The 14,666-nt window shown below is 45.6% G+C and overlaps 1 protein-coding gene across 12 annotated transcripts in view; it reads left to right on the plus strand.

Moving 5' to 3' along the window:
* Positions 1-14,666, plus strand: part of Schip1 (schwannomin interacting protein 1) — a 775,862-nt gene that overhangs the window by 750,791 nt on the left and 10,405 nt on the right.

A 14,666-nucleotide genomic window follows, 5' to 3' on the forward strand; every position in this document is an offset into this window, starting at 1 on the left:
TGGCAATAATTAAGTATAAGATAATAACAGCTATTTTGCTGCCTTACATTGTGGGCTAGGTTGTTTTGACATATATCATCTCCTCAGAGAGACCTTCCCAGGCCACTTTATTACAAATAAACGCCCACGCTCCTATCACTTCCTCTTTTATCCTGTTCACCCACTTACCTTCACATGGTTTTCTCTTTAGACCCATTACCCTTATTAAGGCATTTATAGAATGTCTTTAAATCTGTTCTTTGTCTTTTGCCAGCACCCAAATGTAAGTTATTGGGAAACAAGTCTTTGTAGAATTCGTTACCAAGGCAACCACATGAAGCGAGGTCAAGTCTCTGAACATTGTTGAACAAATGAGTCAGGCTCTTCAGGATGGAGCTAACCAAACTGGCGCACTCCTTCACCGGTATGCAATCAACCGGAAGCATCTAGTCTTTTTTTCTTGGTCGGTAGCTTACAATAGAAAAGAACCATCGAACCTCGCCGTGAGGGGTTGTTAGGCTGTCTGGTAGTGTCTGATGACCCTCGGAAGGGAACCTTTGGGAGTGTTTGGAAGTTTAGTGTATGTCTAGGTACTCCAGTCTAGAGCACTTGTGATTTGAAAATAAACTTCCTGATTCTTCTAGGCCAGAGATGAGCCAGGCAGAGAGCTGGTCTAGATGGCCCTTTCAAGAACTGAGTCTGTGCTTTGCTCTTCTCTTCTCCCTGAGTATTTCCAGGATTTGCAATATCCATCCGTGCTCCTCCCCTACCATCGTAAGGTTTTCAGACTCTTGTGCTGTTGTTTCTTTTTCCTGTGTGTCTGTCTTCCTGTCACAGATGTCAGGAGGATTTCCTAAGAGCGGGTAGATAGTAGTGTCCACTACGTCATGCTTAAGTCTCATGGAGGTTTTCAGTATCTGTCTTGTTTTGGTTTCCTTTTTCTGTTTTTGTTTTTGAGACAGGGCCTTACTGTGTAGTTCTGGCTGGCCTGGGGCTCAATATGTAGACCAGGCTAGCCACAAACTCACAAAGGCCAGCTTGCTTCTGCCTCTTGAGTGCTGGAATTAAAGCAGTACACCACCATACCCAAAACCCTATATGTAAAACCAAACGGCCCTTCTCCAATTGAGTGGTACTGAGGGTCGGGAATTGGGGTTCCCAGAAAATTCTTCCCTCATCCCTTTTCTGCCCTCCTTACCCTTTGGTGCCTCTCTCCATTTCCCAGGGCCTCTTGAGACTTAGAGCAGAGCCAAATTGGAAAAGCACCGAGTCCTCTTCCCCTGGAGACAGCTATCCAAACACGAATGTGCTTCCCAGTAGCATATAACAAGCTGCACTTGTTGGCTTGTCTCGGAGAGAGTATTTATAGCCTGTTCTTTCAGATGGGCTCATCTCTGTTCTGGGATGAGCTCATCATCTGTGAGAACACCATGACTTTTCTAATTTCACTCGAGATGATATTTAATAAGGATCCTAAATGTTTCTAAGAAACATCACTTTATCTTGTAAATAGAAAATCTGTTGTGATTGACCATCCTTGTCCTCATTAGCCATAATGTAGTGTCAGGGGCTGGGAGGGTCTCCAGGAAAGCTCAGTTATATATCCCTGTTATATAGCCTGTGGTCATTAAGGCTATTAGGAATGTAAATTTTCTTTGTAAGTGTTTTTATTGATTCATTTTGTTCTCTGTTAATTTCATACATGTTTAGAAGGCATGCTGGTTACCTTCTGCATCTCCCTCCCACCCCCATGAAACCTGCCCAGACCACTACCAGTCATTCCAAAAGTGTTTCACAGAGCGGGAAATACCTTGCCTCTTACAGAAGTATTTGAAGATGTCAGCTCAGCAGAACAGTACCAGAAGGTACAAGAGCAGGTGTGTTGGGTTAGCCAAACATCCAGAACCAGATAGACCTGTTGTGAGTCCACTACCCCGAAGAGCTCAGTCCTCGATATGAAGTGGACTACAGCGTATAAGATTAATTGACAGAACAAGGCCTGGTATCACAGGCCCAGCACAGAGAAGACTGAGGCAGAAGGAAGAGTAAGTTTGAGGCCAGTATACGAGGCACCAGGCAAGCTGGGGTGACCAAGTGAGACCCCATCCAAAAACGCCCCGCCAATATTGGATTCTGAAATTGTCAGCTTGGTTTTTAAGGCCGGGACTACTTATAAATGGAAATCTTTGGAAACCTAATCTGACGCCTTTCATGCTCTTTAAAGGATGTGAATTTACCTGCAAAAGAAAAAAAATTAGTCATAACCAGTATGTAAGAGATGGGAAGGCATGTGAGAGTCTGAGTGTGTCAGCCGTGCCTTCAAGGTCAACTTTAATGTGCTCCACTGGGTAGCGGCCCTGCTGAGGTTTTCTGGATGGTGTTATCTCCCTTAAAGCAGTTTTCTTTTTTTTTTTAAGTGGTAAGCTGTTAATGTAAGCTAGGCTTACCATAATCCCATAAAGACGTTTTATGCTTAATACTATAGCCAAAGAACGTTGAATATGGCCGCATAACACAGCTCATTAGACCTGATGTGTACTGGAGTGTGGCCTACATGGAGTGTCACATTTTCCTACAAAATTTGGTAATCCAGACATAATCACCTTCTTAAACTGAGACGGTATGATCTTTGTCATTCTTTTATCGTTTGGAAAAAGGTCTTAACTGCTTAGTAGGAAATAAGAAAAAATGGATTATCTATTTTTTTTGAAATGAGATTTCCAAGAAATATACTAGGTTTAGTCATATTCAGGGTGTGGAGTGGATCTTGCTGCATAGCGAAGACTGGCCTTCACCTTCCAGCCCTCCTGCTGCAGTCCTACTGAGTGCTGGATGTGCAGACTTGCCATCACTTCCAGCTTTTCTGTTACTTCTGGTACAGTGCTTGCTTCCCTGCACATTTTTCCTTGGTCACAGTAATGATCAGTTGTTGTTCTGCTCCCACATTCTCAGGTTAGTGCTGAGGAGATAGGAAGAGGCCTAGCTACTGTGGGGACACAAGATGAATAGCCATTACCGATGGGCATCTAGGAAAGCTTCTATTGATGAATTACATACCAACCCGACGTCGAGAAGAAAACTTCCCTTCCTCTCCCTTCTCCTTCCTTCACAGAAGCCCCAGATCAGTCTGACTTTCACTCTCTTTCTACCTTAACCCAAGATGGATTTTCTATAGCGTACATAGGTATAAATGCATCCTAGATAACCATCGTCTTTATCACGCCTGCAGAGCCGTCCAGTAGCCTGGATGAGCTGTATCCTTCCCTCCAGCCTGTATGATAAGAACCAACTCTCCAGAGTGTTTTTGAGCAGCTGCTTTGAATAATGATTACTGTTTACTTATCTCAACCATCCCCAAATCAAAATTCATTTCTTTCTTGGCCTTCTATGCTTATTGGTGAATGGCTGAAGCAAGGCCAATTACAAACACCTGCTACCTCCTCTGTGTTTGGGTGGGAGGGGAGCAGGAGGCAGGGCCAGCTTAGCTAGACCCATAACAGCAAACCTAGGATGCTTTAAAGAAACAAGATTCACAGGGCTTTGAATACGGGAACTGTATGTCTGTGTGCACTCGCATGTGTGCATGTTACGTGTGCGTGCGTGTGTGTGTGTGTGTGCGTGTGTGTGTGTGTGTGTGTGTGTGTGTGTTTTATGTGTCAAATGAGCCAGCATCATCTGCCAGGAAAACGAATCACGGTCTTGACTCTAACAGTAATAATTTTTGCATAATTTCCTGGAAGTAAGTGGAGTGACTGATTCAGCCCAGCTTGAGAGAAGAAAGAGGCTGACCTGGCTTCGTGCAGTGAGACTCACTCTATAGCATCCTCCTTGAAATGAGAAGTGCATCAAAATGCCTTATTTGTACTGCACAACGCATCTTTGAAACTTCACTGTGATCTCATATACATGCTATTCATTTGTTTTTAAAAACTCTTCACGTTGGTAGAACCAGCGTCCCAGCAAACTGTGGCTGTGCATCCGATTTCAATTCTTTTTGAACAGTCGTCTCCTACCCTACAGAAAGCCTCTCTGTTTTGAATGCCTTGTTTCAAGGAGACCGTATTCTAAAATATTACACAATTTCCAAAGTGAGACAGGATTTAAAGTGGATCTTTTGAGAAGTAATAAGATTAAAATAGCAAAACAAATTTAATTAAGTAAGCAGTTCTAATCTTTCACAAATCCAAAAGAAAAGTAAATTGGTATTTGTGAAATTTTCTTTGTCTAATAAATAGCCTTGCTTTACAATAATGCCAATGACCCCAGTTTAATTAGGTGCAATTAATTTTGTGCAGGCTGAATTTGACATCTTGCTAAAGGCATAACCAGCTGTACCCTGTCTTATGAATTTTTTTCATCAACAATGAGAATTCAATTGCCTGAGCTATTGCAGAAAAACGGTGGGGGTGGGCACTGGGCTACATGTTACATTTAAAAAAATGGCTTCGGTGGACAGCAGAATGTTAATTAAATGAGCTTCTAGGATTTAGATTTCATTTTGCGTCATCTTTAATATTGTCTCGTGATACCATCAGTGCAATTTACAGCCCCTTTACACAGTGCTCATGCACATGTGTTGGGCCTTGGGTGTGCCCCACGCCACTACTGGAAGCTGTGCCCACTGACAGGAGTGAGCTGGCTGTCCCAAGTTCTCCCAGCATCCTTCCTTCTCCTTCAGTGCTGGTCACTGAGCTCAGAATCTCATGCTTCTTCTCAACCAAGCAGCTCAACTGAACTACATCTCCACCCAGCACCACCTTTTAATTCAATCTTATAAAGATCTCCCGTGTCCTTCGGATTGTTCTTTTGCACATGATCACATGCATGAAACCCATGGAAGGTACTTTTACTGAGAAGACAAACCCCTCCATGTTGTTTAAGCAGACTGGAGGGGGGCGGTGTTGACCATAATTTGTTGTGTCTTTTCAGATATATGAGACATTTGCAGTAAAATAGAAAGATAAATAAATAATATCAGTAAAAATGCCATTAAAAGGAAAGACTTTTAATGCCTTTCCATCAGCCCCCCATTCTTGCAGGCTTTGGTGTCTCTTATCAACTGTCCCCAGATTCATCCTCCCACATCCCACTCAAACATCCCACAGGACAAAGAAATGACACATCCATTCACTCCGTTCACAGCAGTGCCTCTGCACCATGCCTGGATCGGTCACTAGGAAGGAAGAAGGGCGTGGCAAGTAGCAGCAGGCTCTTAGGACCTGACTGCCACTTAGTAATACTTGCTAATAACATCAGTGTACCTCAGCCTCCTGGTCTATAGAATGGGATAATAACTGTGCCTTCTTCAAAAGGTCCCTGTGAAGACGGCAAGGGAAGGACTCAGAAGTGTGCCCCATCTGTACTGCCTTGGTGTTTGCTGGGGTTATTTCTGTTATGTTTTTATTTGCTTCCATATAGTGCTGATTATAGAAAACACAACACTGGCAATTGCATGTCCCCTGGGCACTTGGACTTTTGATTTTAGTTGTTAAGAGACTCATTTTAGACTTGTTTAGACATATACTTTTTAATGTGCTGTTTTATGCATTCTTTGAGAATTTCACACAAATCATTTTGATCATATTCATCCCCTACTTCTCCCCATAACTCCTTTTGGGGCTGCCTCCCACCTCTCACCCTCTCCCAGATTTGTGTTTTGCTGTTTTTGTTCAGTAATCCAGAGTCCAATATGCTCATGCTGGGGGAGGCGTCCATTGGAGTATAGTTAACCTACCTGGGCCACGCCCATAACAAAACCAACTGTCCCTCCCCCGGAAGCTTCATCACCCGTCAGCTTCTCAGTTAAGGGTAGGGACTCGGGTGCCCGTCTCCCTCCACACTAGAAAGCTGATGGCTTGATTATGTACAGGTCATGTGGAACAGCAACAGCAGTGCAGTGTCCTGTCACAGACAGACGCAACCATACATGTCTCTAGTACTTGCAAAACACACACACGAAAAACAAGAGATGCATTGGTGAAGGTCTCTCCTGGAATTTGTGCCGTCAGAATTGAAATCTCCTACACCGTCCTTAGCACCAGTCCAAGCCCCTTGCAGTGACACCTCTCGGGGAGGGTGCTGGCAACAGAACCTAGGTCCTCTCTCTCCAAGAGCAATACATGCTCTTAATCACTGAGCCTTCTGTGCAACCAAGCCTAAGAAGCAGCCGCTAAATGTTTCTCAGTACTTGAACACTATGTTTCTACATTGAAAGGTATAAAAGGACATGAATTTTAAAGTATTCACCTTGGAGGCTGAGTGGAGCTCAAGCTTGGTTTGTGTGAGGCTCTGGGTTCCATCCAGTCACCAAACAAAAACAAACAAAAAAAGACAGACAAACAAATCCTGCTAACCCAGTTATTCAAACACACACACACACACTCACACACACCACACACAGTACGGACATTCTCTGCAGTATTTTCGTAGGAGCCTCTTAGGCACCTGACAGAGAAAAGCTTGCTTCTTTACCCTGCACAGCTCTAGTAGCTGTCAGCAGGAGAGAAGTTTCAGATCAGGGACTGATCAGAGTAATTAGAATGGCTGGCTTTGAAACATAGTTAAAATTTCTGCCAGTTCCCTGGGTCTCTGGTTTACTGCAGGCCCAAGGAGAAGAGTAAGAATGAGTGGGGGCCGGGCGAGTGGGGGCGGGCCGAGTGGGAGAGCCTGTCCACGAACTGTTTACCTACCAGTAAGTGGGTTCCCAGCTGCCCACGGCTCATCACCCACTCTCCACAGCAGCCAGCCAAAAGCAGAGCCCAGGCTGACTCAGGTGTGAGTCACACTCTGCTTCAATGTGGTCTGAGTCAGATGGCAGCTGTCAAACATTGAGCCCCACTCACCTTTCCTCCAGCGCACAGGCTCTGACGACAACTCCCATCCTCTCTCTTTTGCCTTCTCTAATTCTTGCCAAGTGCCCACACATGACAATTCAGAGGCATTTGAGGGAGACGAGTCTAAAGCCAATGTAATGCCTTCCATCGAGAAGGATGTTTCTTCCCATCTTACCTAGACGTTTGAAAAAAATGCCTACATTTTCTCTATTTTTGTGGGGTGGGGAGCACACGTGTGCTATGGCTCATGTGTGAAGGTAAGAAGACAACTTGTAGAAGTCGGTTCTTTCCATCATGGGGAACCCTGGGAATTGAACTTAGCTCATGGGGTGCAGTGGAAGGGGACCTTTCCTGCCGAGCTATTGCACTGACCCTGTGTATGCATTTTTATGTATAAAATTGGAATCACATTGTAGCTACTCTTTATGACCCTTTTTTTTTCACTTAAGACAATTATCAGGACATTTCAGCCATTTTCACAGCTATTCCAATGTGCGTGCGTGCGTGCGTGCGTGCGTGCGTGCGTGTGTGTGTGTGCGCGCGCGCGCGGGTGCATGCGCCACATGTGCTCATGTGCATGCCTGTGTGTTTGCTAGCTGAGTAACTCATCATATTTCATCATTTTTTCTTAAGCACTTCAGTTTCCAGATATTTATTTTGTTTTGTTTTTATTTTGACTGTTTTTCATCTTCTCTTTTATTCTCGTTTATGGATTTATTTTTCCCTTCTTAAAGTGTCCTAGCCTCTTGGGGGAGGACACATGTGACTTTGTGCAGTTTTACCTGTCTGGGGCTTTGTTTTTCATGCATAAAGCAAGGTCCCCACTCCTAAGTATGGTAGGTAAAGTGCTGGCATATACAGATGCACACAAACAGCAACTTTTTATTTCATACATAGGCTGCTTGGAAATCATCAGAACTCAATTAAGATAAAAATAGACCACATTTGACATCTAGCTATTTTATGCCTACTATGCTAAGAGGGCTCATTCTTGCCTTCCCTTCATACTAAAGAGTATTTCTCTTGAAAATACATTTCGCCGACATTAAAATCCTGTAATTCCAAATTCAATTACAGGAAGTGGTCATCAGTGAAGGAAATTGGCACTGATGTGGGTGGAATGAGAACCAACAGCTGTCTGGGGAATGCAAGTATTTATAGCTCTCTGGAGCCCAGGTTAGGAAACAGGCTGATGCTTCTCCAAAGGAAAGCTCATGGGTGGCCGCCCTGATCTACTGGCTGCTTAGCCACAGAGACTCTATGGCCATGAGGTCTTGAAAGCCTATCAGCTGTGCTTTGAACATGTACAGAAAGAAGAATTGAGAACTAGCCTTAGAGGTGGGAGCAGAAGGGGGGGGAGGTTATCAGATATAGAGAAGGAAATCCTGTGACAGCCATTCACAGGCCTACTGCCTTTAGTGCTCTTTCCTCTTCTCTTAAAATGCCAGGTCAGAAGGAGGGAGAGAGAGAGACAGAGAGGGAGGGAGGGAGAGAGAGGGGGGGGGGGAGAAGGAAGGGAGAGAAGGAAATGTCAGGGCAGGACAAGATCAAGACACAAAGTGACATGTTGCCCCATCAGACAACCCATTCTTTGGCACATTTAGAAATACTAGTTAGCTTTTCTGAGCACACAACCTCTGGAGGATGGCCCTCTGGGCTCTGTCCTGGGTTCCCCCATCTGTCAGCCACACTTCCTTTCTTCTGAAGCTCTGTGCTTTAACATTCCTGAACAGCGCCTTACTTTAGTAATATCCAGGTAGCAAAGGTGTTTATGGAATATAGGGAGTGTGCACCGAGTGTTCTCAAGTTCCCTTCCAGTGTGTGTATTTGCACTTCGGCATTTGTGACCTGCCGGAAGACCTCGGTTTTAATTCCTTGATCAACCGCCATGCCTTTACTAACAGGGGTCAAGCACCATAAAATGCCTGTATGGTCCAACAAAAAACTGGAAATGAGTGAACTAATTCAAATAAAAACCAATAGACCATAGTGGGACTGTAGCAAATTAGAAAGTATGCTGCCTGATTCTGGAAGGAAGGAGAGAGGGAGGGAGGGAGGGAGGGAGGGAAGGAAGGAAGGAAGGAAGGAAGGAAGGAAGGAAGGAAGGAAGGAAGGACCGATCAAGGAAGGAACGATCAAGCAATTATTTTCTCTGCATACTTGCTTAGAAGAATCATTTGTGGTGCTTTTGTGTGATGATGCCATGTGTTGAACCAGCACCATTTGCACCTGATGCATAGACAGAATGTTTAGAAGTCCAATGGAGTGTCTGCCTGTTTCTTGAGTAGACCTCGAAGCCAGAGCAAGTTTACATACTCTTGATAGAATAGAAAAGCTGCAGCATTGTGTTTCCATAGCTAATGTGGAGAAGTAGGAGCCTTGTTCTCTCTTGTGATTTTTTAAAACAGCAGCAGGCATTTGTGCAGTTGTTGAGGTAAATGTCTCCAAGGCACAGTAAGGGGGAAGAGAAGGAGGCAGTGTGTGGGGTGCAGAAGTCTTTTACAGTTCTCTACAAAGCAACAGTGTGTCCTCTTCGCCTGCACCGTCCCACACGGTGTGCAACTAAGGCTCACCCCAAACTGTTGTTCTCATATTCATATGACGTAGTCCCAGGAAAGGGAAATGCACTTATGCATACCCTTGGGTAGTTGCAATCCATATTTTATGCTCTGTTCCCTTTGAAATCAATATGAAACAGAAAAATGGCATGGAAAATGTGAGTGATTATTCATTATATATAAAACCTTTGAATAATGCATCAAAGATCCATTCAGATAAGTGGGAGGGGTGTACTCTAACAGCTTGGCCACAAACGAGTTGGGGATGTTGAGTTATGAATGGCACCGTGGGACAGTGGCTCACAAGCCACAGTGGCTGTGGACAGTTAATGAGCAATGCAAGCTAGAAAGCCATAGGCTTATGGAAGTTCCCTCTTGCTCTGCTGCCCGGCCATACAGTTGGCTTGAAATTACGCACAATGATAGGAGGCACGGGCCCTGTAAAAGTATGGTGCCAAACACAGACAGGATTTAGTAAATTAAAACGGAGCTCTCGGGGGTTCCTGGGACTTCGGCTCTGAGCTCTGAGATGAACTGACATGGAGAGCCATCAGAATGTGATGGCAGAGTCAAGGCACACACGATTGTGAAATCCTGAAAGAATTTTAAAGGTGGGTCAGAGAGATGGATCAGTGAGTGGGGATGCTTGCTGTGCAAGCGTGAGAACCCAAGTTCAACTCCCCAGTCCCCACACTAAAGCTGGGCGAGCCGACAGTGTCTCATGGAGGCGTCAAAGACAGGTAGATTCTGAAGTTCACTGAACAAACTTCAGAAAAGACCCTGTCTCTCAAAAGAATAAAATGGATGGAGACAGAGGAACACCTCTGGCCTCCAGGTGTAGACTCACATAGCATGGGCACGTGCATGCACGCTCACACACACAAGATGGTAAATGTTCACACACTGATGCCTAAGCCAGAGTCTCATTTCTAGAACTAGAAAACAAGGAGGAACTCTGGGCCTCAGAGCCGCCCTCAGACCAGACTTTAATCAGCCCAGCCTAACACGAAGGACATGAACCTGCTTTATGATCTTTGCCACCCTCCTGGAAGTCACCAGCAAACTTAAAACCATGAAGTTGCTTCTGTCTGGAGAACACAAGTCTTGTCTCTGTATTTTTGTGGAGAACAAGGAACACTCCTCCATTGCTGGTGGGATTGCAAGCTGGTACAACCACTCTGGAATTCAGTCTGGAGGTTCCTCAGAAAATTGGACATTCCACTACCTGAGGACCCAGCTATACCTCTCTTGGGCATACACCCAAAAGATGCTCCAACGTATAACAAGGACACATGCTCCACTCTGTTTATAGCAGCCTTATTTATAATAGCCAGAAGGTGGAAAGAACCCAGATGCCCTTCAACAGAGGAATGGATACAGAAAATGTGGTACATTTACAAAGTGGAGTACTACTCAACTATTAAAAACAAGGACTTCATGAAATTATTAGGCAAATGGATGGAACTAGAAAATGTCATCCTGAGTGAGGTAACCCAGTCACTAAAGAACACACATGGTATGCATTCACTGAGTGGATATTAGCCCAAGACCTTAGAATACCCAAGATACAATTCATAGACCACATGAATCTCAAGAAGAAGGAAGGCCAAAGTGTGGCTGCTTCAGACCTTCCTATAAAGGGAAACAAAAATACTCACAAGAGGAAATATGGAGACAAAGTGTGGAGCAGAATCTGAAGGAAAGGAGCCTGATATAGCTGTCTCCTGAGAGACTCTGCCAGAGCATGACAAATACAGAGGCAAATGCTCCCAGCAAACCACTGGACTGAGAATGGGGTCCCCAATGTAGGAGTTAGAGGAAGGACTGCAGGAGCTGAAGAAGTTTGAGTCCCCACAGGAAGAACAACAACATCAACCAACCAGACCTCCCTGAGCTCAGAGGGACTAAACCGCCATCTCAAGAGTACACAGGGATGAACCCATGGCTCCAGCCACATATGTAGCAGAGGATGGCCTTGTCGGGCATCATTGGGAGGAGAGCCCCTTGGTCCTGTCAAGGCTCAATGCCCCAGTGTAGGGGAATGTCAGGGTGGGGAGGTGTGAGGGAGTGGGTGGGTGGCTGAGGAAGTACCCTCATAGAAGCAGGAGGAGACAGTGGGTTTCTGGAGGGAAAACCAGGAAAGGGAATAACACTTGAAATGTAAATTTTAAAAATCCAATAAAAACCCAGAGGAACCCCTGAAAAATATAATATTATTTGAATTTCAAACATGACGATTTTTATGTGAGCCTCATAAAGGCTCAGGAACGTGCAGCTAAGAAAGAAAGAGAGAGAGAGAGAGAGAGAGAGAGAGAGAGAGAGAGAGAGAAAGGCAGGGAGGGAAGGGGGAGAGAGGGAGGGAGGGAGGGAGGGAGGAAGGAAGGAAGGAAGGAAGGAAGGAAGGAAGGAAGGAAGGAAGGAAGGAAGGGAGGGAGGGAGGAAGGAAGGAAGGGGCTCTCTCCCTCAGTGCCAGCAGTCAGATCCAGGGCCTTGCTCCTCATAGGCCAGTGTTCTACCACTGAGCTCTGTGCCAGTTCCTCAGCCTTTAGATGTGCAGCCCAGGATGGCCTCAACTCTCAACCTTCCTGCCTGTTTCCTGTGCGTCAGGATTGTGGGTGTCACTGCCTGGTGCAGAGCTGGTTAGAGTTTTGGTTTTGTTGGTGTTTTACCGAGTTGTATACCATTGGCTGTGCTTTGAGATCTCCTTTGGTAGCCGAGAACATTCTGCCATCCTCCCAGCCCTGTTCCTCATAACTGCAGACAAAGTCAAGAGCAGCCCTTTCTCAAGAAATGTTCTTCTCACTGTAAAACACAACTGCTGAGTGTCCCCATCCAGTGCCCTTCCACGTAAGCAGTCATCACCCTCCCATGATGTGTCCAGAAGACGTGAGAAGTTCTGAGCCTTCTCCAGCAACAACCCTCTATCCAGACCCAGATGGGATGCTTCATGCCCATAGCTCTGGGCAGCTCTGCTGGGTGACATCCCATGTGGTCCATAAAGAAGAGATTCCTGGGGAAATCACCAACTAGACTTTCCAGAGGTAAAATCGACCAGCAAGATAGACTACCTACCCAGCATTTTTCTACTAAATACTTAGAGAGATGTCTCAGGCCAGAGTTCAGACCCCAGCATCTGATTCCAGTGGCTCCATCTCCAAGGGATCTGATACCCTCTTCTGGTTTCCACAAGCACTCTGTGTGTGTGTGTGTGTGTGTGTGTGTGTGTGTGTGTGTGTGTGTGTGTGTGTGTGTGTGATAGACTCATGTAAACACATTAGTAAAATAAATTTCTTTTAAAACATCAAATGACTCTGAATGAGAAGCTTTGAAATGATAGCTTCCATAAACAAAATCTTTTTTTTACTTGGGATTGTGCTCGAGAGACCAAGGAAGACTGAACTCTGCAGGATTTAAGTGAGGCAGCAAAAGGGCAGAGACCCAGGGCAGTGCAGTTTTCGGAAATAAACCTTGCAGACAGCTGCACAGCTCACTGCCAGGCAGGAAGGCGAGAATGGGGATTATCTGTTCTTTGACTCCATGGCACAGACAGAGGCCTTCAGAAGACCTGGTGGCCCTGTCACCCCACAGTCAGGCCTCTGCTTGGGGAATGTGGTTGAGTGTCACCCAGAGCTGTCTTCCTCCTAAAATGCGATTAAAGGCTAAAGGCAAAGAAATCCCTCTTGAAGCGGGAGCCCATTGAAGATGTCTTTACTAAAACCCTTTCTTAAGCGGCTATGATGTCACATTGTCCCTGTGAGTTACATTCTCGGTGATTACCACTGTAAGGAATTACAGGCCCCCTGCCCCATCCCACCCCCATCCACCCAAACTCCATCTAGTTTCCCATGGGGCTACTGTGCTACTAAGGTGGGGCTCTGAATCTGTACCTGAAGCATTCTTCCAAGTCCCCCAGCTGTTAGAAGCTCCTCGTTAAACACTTTGGGCAGAGCTGTAGAGTTTATAATCATTTTTTCTTCAGAATGAAGATATTTGTCCTTGGGCATCTTTAGCTTGGTTTTGCGATATTCTTTCTTGCTGTTGTGTTTTATTTTTACAATCTTTATCTCCAGTAGCCAGACGCTTCTCTGTGAGACTTTATTCATATCTCGGAAATGCTACATAATCCTAGACTCGGGTGAGACTAAAATGTGTCCCCAGACTGTCCTTGCTATCACCTTCCAAACCGTAGATCTTGATTTTATTGTTAAAATTGCTTGATTCTACTTTTTAGACACACTGCGGATATCACAGATTTGTTCAGTTCAGTGTGTCTGGATCACAGGGAAACGTGAACGTACCACAGGATCCATGAAGAAACTGTGAGGGAGGCCAGTGCAGGCACAACTGAAGGGCCAGCTGCTTACTAGTTGTCAGTGGTGTGAGTCATCTTTCGGACAGCTGGCTGCATCAGGGGTGGCTGTGAATGTGTGAGCAGTGTTAGGGTAAGGTCCCTTCAGAAAGTCACATAGGCTCTAAGAGTCTCTGTGCCTTTGCCTAGCTTTGAGAAAGTGGAGAAAGGGGGGTAGTTCACGTGTACTGAGCACCTGCCTCATGCCAAACTCTGAACAAACTCAAGATTTGGAACCCACTGTGAAACGGCCATCTCAGAACCTGTGCCCTGCTTCCCTGCAGCTCTGGGATTGGCTTCCTCATCTGTGTCAGGAAGGCTGGACATACCCCCTCCCCCATGCCACTCCCTCCCCCGCACCCACCCCCCCACGCATTGTTTTTAAGGGAAAGCTAAGCTGGAGCTTGTGTAATTATAAAGTTTACCAATAGGTGGCAGTACGTACACATCTTAATCGCAGTGCTGAGACTAAATGGGATTGGGGGGTGCAATTCTATCAGTCATGAGCAAGGCGTGCAGAGCTGCTTCATCGTTAGGGTAAAGACAACCAAACACAAACGTGAAGTATTAGGTTAGAACCTTGCAGCAGTAATAACACCAGAGCAAATTCGCCATCCTCTGCCCCAAAGCGGGCTTAGACTGGCTCCCTGTGGCCCCTCTGGCACCCCATACATACATGTCCACACACAAGATTTACTTTCCCACAAAGCTGGGATATTGGAGATGCTGAGAATGACCAGATAGTACTGAGACATGGTCACCCTCAAAAGCCAGTTAGAACCAGGAGCTGAGCCCACGGGGCTGGGCCCACCGTCTGGCCATGCTCATCATTAGCGTTTGTCCTTTCTGACTGCACGGCGAGGAGCTTCAGAACCCTGATCAGCTCCTAGAGGTGGCTGGTGCTGGGAGTCAGGCTCAGTTGGCAGAAGCACCAGCGTTCTAAGATTC

The sequence above is a fragment of the Rattus norvegicus genome, chromosome 2, assembly GCF_021556685.1.
Source record: "Rattus norvegicus strain SHRSP/BbbUtx chromosome 2, alternate assembly SHRSP_T2T, whole genome shotgun sequence".
Lineage (NCBI taxonomy): Eukaryota > Metazoa > Chordata > Mammalia > Rodentia > Muridae > Rattus > Rattus norvegicus.